We start from the raw sequence: 9,967 nt of genomic DNA, 5'->3' as shown, positions 1-9,967 counted from the left end.
ACTGTTCGTTGGGAGCTTCATGAAATGGGTTTCCATGGCCGAGCAGCACCACACAAGCCTAAGATCACCATGCGTAATGCCGAACGTCGGCTGGAGTGGTGTAAAGCTCACCGCCATTGGACTCTGGAGCAGTGGGGTGATGAATCACGCTTCACCATCTGGCAGTCCGACGGACGAATCTGGGTTTGGCGGATGCCAGGAGAACGTTACCTGCCCGAATGCATAGTGCCAACTGTAAAGTTTTTCATAGTTCGTGCTAGGCCCCTTAGTTCCAGTGAAGGGAAATCTTAACCCTACAGCATACAATGACATTCTAGATGATTCTGTGCTTCCAACTTTGGGGAAGGCCCTTTCCTGTTTCAGTATGACAATGCCCCTGTGCACAAAGCGAGGTCCATACAGAAATGGTTTGTCGAGACCGGTGTGGAAGAACTTGACTGGCCTGCACAGAGCCCTGACCTCAACCCCATCGAACACCTTTGGGATGAATTGGAACGCTAACTGCGAGCCAGGCCTAATCGGCCATCAGTGCCCGACCTCACTAATGCTCTTGTGGCTGAATTAAAGAAAGTCCCCGCAGCTACGTGACAAGATGGCGTATTGAACACACAGCGGTGCGATTCACCTCAAGATAAAAACGTAATATTCAGTAAGTTAGACTAAATATTAGCACTTCATATACTCGTGGATAATAACATTCAATCTGGATAATAACACAAAACAAATCATAAGGCTAGAGAAATGTATCGACAAATATTACAACAACAAGCAACACTCAAACATTACGTAGGATAAACGAGGAGAATCAATCTCCAAGAGAAAACGCGACTCCTCGACGGATACAGATGATTTATGCTTTTCACCACTGGGACTGGTAAGTGTGGAAAGTGATCTGTTGAAGTCGATAAATGACAAACTGGGCATACTAGAGTTGGCCAGTAAGGATGTAAAGGAGTTGAAGGCGAGTCTTGAAATTAGTGACGAAAAAGCTGTGATAATGGATAAAGATACAAAAAAGTTAAAAGGTACAGTCACTAAGATAGAAACGGACTTTAAGGAACTTAAAAAGGAGAACAACTTTCTGAGAGAAGCCTTACTAGACATACAGACTAGATCGATGAGAGAAAATCTAGTACTTATGGGTATCCAAGAAAAAGGAGAGATTACCGAAAAATTTGTGAAGGACTTCTTTCTTACAATGCTTCAAATCCCACTCGATGCTGTCGATAAAATCCAACTCGAATGTGTACACTGTTTCGGACAAAGAGGACAGAGATATGAGCGTCCAATCGTTGCCAAATTTGATTTCTTTAAGGATAACGTAATGGTTAAAAGCCTAGGTAAAAGACTTGCTGGCACGAAAATAGGCATGAATGATCCGTTCCCGAGGGAGATTGCAGAACGGTGCAAAGTTCTGTACCCAATCTTCAAGGAAAATAGAAGGTCTAACAGAACAGATAGATAGCAATAAAAACTGTAACATAGAGGCTCAGAATAAATTAGAGGAAAAACAAAAAGAAATGGAGAAACTTATTCAAGAAAGATCAAGTGTAATATATTATAAACATTTTAAAAAACTGGATGGAATATGGGGAAAAATGCACCAAATTATTTTTTAATCTTCAACATAGAAATGCTACCAAAAATAATTTACTGAAACTGGTTACAAATTATGGAGTCACCCATGATTCACAAAATTATATTTTGAAGGAGGAAGCAAAGTAATTTAAGCATGTGTTTTCGTTTCAGTCGCCTCCATCTCCTCTAACTGAAGCTAATTTTAGGGATTTTTTTTCTATTGATAATGTAAAATTAACAGCCATACGGAAAGACTCATGTGAAGGTGAAATTACAGAGGATGAACTTCTGGATGCATTTAAAGACTTTAAGTCCAGGAAAACTCCAGTCGAGGTATACCAAACCTTTTATGATATACTCAGAGGACCATTATTAGCATGTTTTAACCACTCCTATGTAAATGGTAGATTATCAGACACTCAAGAAGAAGGTCTGATTTCATTATTACTGAAACAGGATACAAGTGGGAAATATAAAGATCCAGTCCATAAAAAAAATTGGAGGCCCCTTACACTTCAGTGTTGTGATGCAAAAATTCTAGCAAAATGTATAGCGCATAGAATTAAAAAGGTATTGTCGGACATTATTCATTCTAATCAGACAGGTTTTTTACATGGGCGATACATTGGAGATAATATAAGGCACGTACTGGAAACAATAGAACACTATGAAAAATCTGGGAAACCAGGCCTGCTATTCATAGCAGACTTTGAAAAGGATTTTGATAAAGTACGACTGGAGTTTATATATAAATGCCTGGAGCATTTCAATTTTGGAGAATCTCTTATAAAATGGGTTTAAATCATGTATAGTAACACTAGGTGTAAAATAGTAAATAATGGCTATTTCTCAGAAAGTTTTAAACTGTCAAGGAGTAAAACAAGGTTGTCCACTATCGGCATATCGATTTATTATGGCCATCGAAATGTTAGCTATTAAAATCAGATCCAACAATAATATCAAGGGATTAAAAACAAAGGTGTCATTGTACACTGATGATTCATGCTTTCTTTTAAATCCACAACTTGAATCCCTCCACAGCCTCATAGAGGATCTAGATACATTTTCTAACCTCTCTGGATTACAACCAAATTATGATAAATGTACTATATCACGAATTGGATCACAAAAAAATTTAAATTTTACATTACCATGTAGTTTACCAATAAAATGGTCTGATGGTGATGTGGATATACTCAGAATACATATCTCAAATGAAATAAATGATCTCACTCCAATACATTTTAATAGAAAGTTAGCAAAAATAGATAAGATCTTGCTACAATGGAAAGGTACAGTTGAAGTCGGAAGTTTACATACATCTTAGCCAAATACATTTAAACTCAGTTTTTCACAATTCCTGACATTTAATCCTAGTAAAAATTCCCTATTTTAGGTCAGTTAGGATCACCACTTTATTTTAAGAACGTGAAATGTCAGAATAATAGTAGAGAGAATGATTTATTTCAGATTGTATTTATTTCATCACATTCCAAGTGGGTCAGAAGTTTACATACACTCAATTAGTATTTGGTAGCATTGCCTTTAAATTGTTTAACTTGGGTCAAACGTTTCGGGTAGCCTTCCACAAGCTTCCCACAATAAGTTGGGTGAATTTTGACCCATTCCTCCTGACAGAGCTGGTGTAACTGAGTCAGGTTTGTAGGCCTCCTTGCTCGCACACGCTTTTTCAGTTCTGTCCACACATTTTCTATATGATTGAGGGCAGGGCTTTGTGATGGCCACTCCAATACCTTGACTTTGTTGTCCTTAAGCTATTTTGCCACAACTTTGGAAGTATGCTTGGGGTCATTGTCCATTTGGAAGACCCATTTGCGACCAAGCTTTAACTTCTTGACTGATGTCTTGAGATGTTGCTTCAATATATCCACATAATCTTCCTTCCTCATGACGCCATCTATTTTGTGATGTGCACCAGTCCCTCCTGCAGCAAAGCACCCCCACAGCATGATGCTGCCACCCCGTGCTTCACGGTTGGGATGCTGTTCTTTGGCTTGCAAGCAACCCCCTTTTTCCTCCAAACATAACGATGGTCATTATGGCCAAACAGTTCTATTTTTGTTTCATCAGACCAGAGGACATTTCTCCAAAAAGTATGATCTTTGTCCCCATGTGCAGTTGCAAACCGTAGTCTGGCTTTTTTATGGCGGTTTTGGAGCAGTTGCTTCTTCCTTGTTGAGCGGCCTTTCAGGTTATGTCGATATAGGACTTGTTTTACTGTGGATATAGATACTTTTGTACCTGTTTCCTCCAGCATCTTCACAAGGTCCTTTGCTGTTGTTCTGGGATTGATTTGCACTTTTCGCACCAAAGTACGCGTCTCCTTCCTGAGCAGTATGACGGCTGCGTGTTCCCATGGTGTTTATACTTGCGTACTATTGTTTGTACAGATGAAAGTGGTACCTTCAGGCATTTGGAAATTGCTCCCAAGGATGAACCAGACTTGTGGAGGTCTACAATTTGTTTTCTGAGGTCTTGGCTGATTTCTTTTGATTTTCCCATGATGTCAAGCAAAGAGGCACTGAATTTGAAGGTAGGCCTTGAAATACATCCACAGGTACACCTCCAATTGACTCAAATTATGTCAATTAGCCTATCAGAAGCTTCTAAAGCCATGACATCGTTTTCTGGAATTTTCCAAGCTGTTTAAAGGCACAGTCAACTTAGTGTATGTAAACTTCTGACCCAATTACTTGTGTCATGCACAAAGTAGATGTCCTAACCGACTTGCCAAAACTATAGTTAACAAAAAAATTGTGGAGTGGTTGAAAAACAAGTTTTAATGACTCTAACCTAAGTTGGGAAGATATTTTTGACGTACCGATTCCATGGCATAATGTTTATGAACTGATACTCAAAACGACGCCAGATTTAAAACTTCAAATTTTTCAATTTAAATTATTATACAAAATTCTTGCTACCAATAGAATGTTATTTATATGGGGGATACAATCTACCCAGCTCTGCAGATTTTGCTGCGAAGAGACAGAATCATTAGATCATTTGTTTTGGTACTGTCCATTTGTAGCTTGTTTTTGGTCACAGGTCCAGGAATGGCTGAAGTATTGCAATATTTACCTGGAGCTAACCCTGCAGATAACACTACTGGGTGATCTGAAAAGTCATAGTCAATCGATCAATAATATAATAATACTTTTAGCAAAAATGTTTATTTTCAATTTAATCTGTAGAAACAATGAGAATAGAAGGGTTCAGAACTTTTGTGAAACATCACAGTACAGTTGAAAAATATATGGCAAATAGAAATCCAATGTGGATGGTGTTAAGAGATAGATGGGAGGTGTTGAATGGAGCTGAAGGATGGGACTAATAACAACTAACAACAACTAATAACAACAAGAGAACTAATGTAAAGCATACTGTGTCTATAATCAGGGGTGCACATAACTGGTACGCAGGTACGCAAGCGCGACAAAAATCAGGAATGCGTAATGCCACTTGTGTTACTACGCGCCTTTGCGTACTTGACCGATCTTCTCATCTAACTTTACACATGACATGTTGCTTGTCAACTACTGTCAGGGATGTCCAAAAAGCAACAGACATTAAGCAGGTTCTTTGGCGTTTCGCCACCTACAAAGAAACGCCAACTGGAGCCAGAGCAGAAGAAAATACTTTTGTTCGGAAAAGTGGCTCCAAGATGTGCAGTGGCTTGAAGCTAACGATGAGCGCACTGAAATGTGGTGCAATATTTGCCGCTCAAATCCACATCTAGCAGACAAAACAGGTGCATTTTATAAAGGCTCAAAGAATGTCAAACATCCTTTATTTGACAAACATGAAAAGAGCAAGGAGCACACGAATGTGGCGCAAGCCATTGCTAAAAGCTAGCCGAGAAGAAATGTCCAGTCGCCCACTTGCCAGATGGCGAGACAAGCTGAATGAAGAACAGCGGCAAGCTCTGTTTAATATTTTTCTCCTCGCCTTCCATAAAGCTAAACACGCACGTCCCATGTCTTCCTATTCTGAGGATGTTCCTTTACTGAAGCGGCTAGGAGTAAATGTCGGAGGTGCATATCATTCACGTGAAGGGTGCACACGGATCATGCAGAGCATCGCTCACACCATCAGCGGAGAGTTACGAGCAAAGTTGCAGTCTGCTGAATTTTTGGGGGGCTGCTTTTTGATGGATCTGAGGACATCACAAAAACTGAGCAGGAAATCGTTTACATTGTGTCTGTGTCCAGCAACGGAGAGTTTACTTCGGACTTTATTGGACTGATTGAATTGGGTGCTGACCGAACCGCGCAGGCCATAACAGACGGACTTGTGAGACTTTTCCAGGACACAGGCTTGGATGACTGGACAACAAAGTTGGTCGCTGTGTGCACAGACAGGGCTGCTGTCAACGTAGGTATCTACAACGGCGTTGTGCCAAAACTCCGGCAACTTGCTGCGGTTGGAGACTCCCTTGTGCACATTCTGTGCACCGCACACACACTGGAGAATTGCGCGAAATCAGCTGATCGCAATGTTCCTTACTGTGAGATATTTAATCGCTCTGTGGTAAAGCTGCTGCTGTTTAATTTACAAAAGCAAAAAAAACTGCTGCACCGAATAAGCTATGTGAAGAAAATGGGATCTCCTTTGTGAAACTGGGTAAGTTTCATAATATCTGATGGTCTGCATGGAGGCATGAAACACTGTTAAAAATATCAAGACTATTGCCAGCCATTAAAATGCAACTGGTTACGAGTGATAACAGTGACTTGCAGCATATCTGCACAGAGCGTTTTCAGTGCTTTCTGTCAAACATGCTTGACATTTGCAACATTTTGAAGACCACATCAATTAGGTTTCAGAAGGAAAAGCTGACCATTGGAGAATGTAAGGATGAACTCATGGTGGCCATTGGACAGTTCACACTTCTGCTTGATGGTGAAAGCCACAGGGCACACACTGTTTCCAATGCTGATGCTGACAGAGACAAGACACACGTACTCAGGGGGTTAATTGAAGAGTTTGAAATCAGATATGACTCCCTCAAGTCATGTGATCATTTCTCTGTATTTGATCCTTCAACATGGCCTCAGGAAACGCAAGACCTCCACAGTTTTGGAAACACAACAGTTTGCATAATTCTCAAGAAATATGAGGCCACCTTGCAACTTGACAAAGATACCACTGTGACAGAATGGATGCGCTTAAAGCAGGCAGGAAAATGCCTGGGAGCCTCTTCTGTGTATGACTTGGTCCAAATAGTAAATACAAGTAACCCAGATGCTTACTCCAACATCAACAAGGTGGTTAAGCTGTCTCTTACACTGCCTTTAAGCAGTGCAGCTTGTGAGAGGGGATTCTCACATCTCAACATAATAAAAACCAAGTACAGATCTCGTCTGTCACATGCTCGTCTCTCAGCCCTGATGCACATTCACCTGTCAAAGCAGACCACAGAGACATTTGACCCAAAGCCTGCTGTTGACCTGTGGATGGAGACAGCTAATTGGAGGCTCAACCAAGGACAGGGAGGTGCATCTGCAGCATCTTCATCATCTACCATGCAGGAAGCTGAAGCAGAGGACAGTGGGGGCGACACTGAGGAGGACAGTGGGGGCGACACTGAGGAGGACAGTGGGGGCGACACTGAGGAGGACAGTGGGGGCGACACTGAGGAGGACAGTAGGGCGACACTGAGGAGGACAGTGGGGGCGACACTGAGGAGGACAGTGGGGGCGACACTGAGGAGGACAGTGGGGGCGACACTGAGGAGGACAGTGGGGGCGACACTGAGGAGGACAGTGGGGGCGACACTGAGGAGGACAGTGGGGGCGACACTGAGGAGGACAGTGGGGGCGACACTGAGGAGGACAGTGAGGAAGACTGCACTTATTAAGACCACGCTACATATGGGGTGAGTACCAGACACCATCTGCTGGAACTCACCTGAGTAACTCACTGAAAAAGTTATGTGCACCCCTGGCTATAACAGCCTCCACTCTTCTGGGAAGGATTTCCACTAGATATTGGAACATTGCTGCGGGGACTTTTTTTATATATATATTTTGTTATAGTTTATTTTTATTATTTTTTGGGGGGGGGTAGATCAGCTTTAATATTGCAGATAGATGTTAACTTCATTCAATGTAATTGTCTGCATCACTTCCAATTCCCCATATGTTTTTTTTTTCTCGCAAATATATATATACATATATAAATTATATATACATATACATACATATACACATACATACATATACATACATATATACATATCCTTTAAAAATATATATTTCCCTTTATTACTTTCCAACCCCACCACCCCTTCCCTAATTGGAGTAAACTAGTGAACAACAACACTTAGGCCTCTACTTCCAGCTTATACATACTATATACATTTTATGGACACAGTCAATTTTACAATAATTCTATTTTGTTTGTTTTTACTCCTGAACTTCCTCTACCCTCAACCTCTCCGATCATTTTCATGATGTCCATCCGGTTTGCTTCTATATGCCATATCTTTCTAACTGTGCTCTTTCACAAAAGCTCTCAACCTATAACCTATATACTTATTATAGACAGGGGTGCACATAACTTTTTCAGTGAGTTACTCAGGTGAGTTCCAGCAGATGGTGTCTGGTACTCACCCCATATGTAGCATGGTCTTAATAAGTGCAGTCTTCCTCACTGTCCTCCTCAGTGTCGCCCCCATTGTCCTCCTCAGTGTCGCCCCCACTGTCCTCCTCAGTGTCGCCCCCACTGTCCTCCTCAGTGTCGCCCCCCACTGTCCTCCTCAGTGTCGCCCCCCACTGTCCTCCTCAGTGTCGCCCCCACTGTCCTCCTCAGTGTCGCCCCCCACTGTCCTCCTCGGTGTCGCCCCCACTGTCCTCCTCGGTGTCGCCCCCACTGTCCTCCTCGGTGTCGCCCCCACTGTCCTCCTCGGTGTCGCCCCCACTGTCCTCCTCGGTGTCGCCCCCACTGTCCTCCTCGGTGTCGCCCCCCCTGTCCTCCTCGGTGTCGCCCCCACTGTCCTCCTCAGTGTCGCCCACTGTCCTCCTAGTGTCGCCCCACTGTCCTCCTCAGTGTCGCCCCCCACTGTCCTCTGCTTCAGCTTCCTGCATGGTAGATGATGAAGATGCTGCAGATGCACCTCCCTGTCCTTGGTTGAGCCTCCAATTAGCTGTCTCCATCCACAGGTCAACAGCAGGCTTTGGGTCAAATGTCTCTGTGGTCTGCTTTGACAGGTGAATGTGCATCAGGGCTGAGAGACGAGCATGTGACAGACGAGATCTGTACTTGGTTTTTATTATGTTGAGATGTGAGAATCCCTCTCACAAGCTGCACTGCTTAAAGGCAGTGTAAGAGACAGCTTAACCACCTTGTTGATGTTGGAGTAAGCATCTGGGTTACTTGTATTTACTATTTGGACCAAGTCATACACAGAAGAGGCTCCCAGGCGTTTTCCTGCCTGCTTTAAGCGCATCCATTCTGTCACAGTGGTATCTTTGTCAAGTTGCAAGGTGGCCTCATATTTCTTGAGAATGATGCAAACTGTTGTGTTTCCAAAACTGTGGAGGTCTTGCGTTTCCTGAGGCCATGTTGAAGGATCAAATACTGTTATGTGGGCAGCTTGTCTCTCCCTTTTCTGTTTCCCTTCCTCCTTGTTTTGTCCCCTCTGTGTCTGTTGTATCTGTATGTGTGTTTGTCCCCTTTATGTGGGTGTGTCTGGAGTGGATCAGGGGGCGTGCTCAGGATCTGCCTCTCCTGTGCAGCTGCGGGTTGTTTCCAGTGATTCCTGCCTACGCAGCTGCATCCTATTCTCTAATCAACCTGCACTACTTATTCCGGGGCATGGCTCTCCACCGGCGCCAGATCGTTGTTCTTACCAGAGCGTTTCGGACATACCTCCCAACCTGCCTGCCTTCCTGCCTGTCGGTCTGCCTGCCTGCCTGCCTGCCTGCCTCAGCCTCTCCTTCCTCCGGAGCCGACTAGCCCACTCTGTTCCTTTACTTCAGTTGTTTTTTGGACTAAGACAATTTTTACTTTTATTAAATATTTTTGTTTCTTCCACTCCCTTTGTCGTGTTTGTTTCTCTGAGTGCTGGGTTGAACCATAGCCTAACAAATACAGAGAAATGATCACATGACTTGAGGGAGTCATATCTGATTTCAAACTCTTCAATTTACCCCCTGAGTACGTGTGTCTTGTCTCTGTCAGCATCAGCATTGGAAACAGTGTGTGCCCTGTGGCTTTCACCATCAAGCAGAAGTGTGAACTGTCCAATGGCCACCATGAGTTCATCCTTACATTCTCCAATGGTCAGCTTTTCCTTCTGAAACCTAATGGATGTGGTCTTCAAAATGTTGCAAATGTCAAGCATGTTTGACAGAAAGCACTGAAAACG

The sequence above is a fragment of the Coregonus clupeaformis genome, chromosome 10, assembly GCF_020615455.1.
Source record: "Coregonus clupeaformis isolate EN_2021a chromosome 10, ASM2061545v1, whole genome shotgun sequence".
Classification (NCBI taxonomy): Eukaryota; Metazoa; Chordata; class Actinopteri; order Salmoniformes; family Salmonidae; genus Coregonus; species Coregonus clupeaformis.
This window is presented reverse-complemented; position numbering follows the sequence as displayed.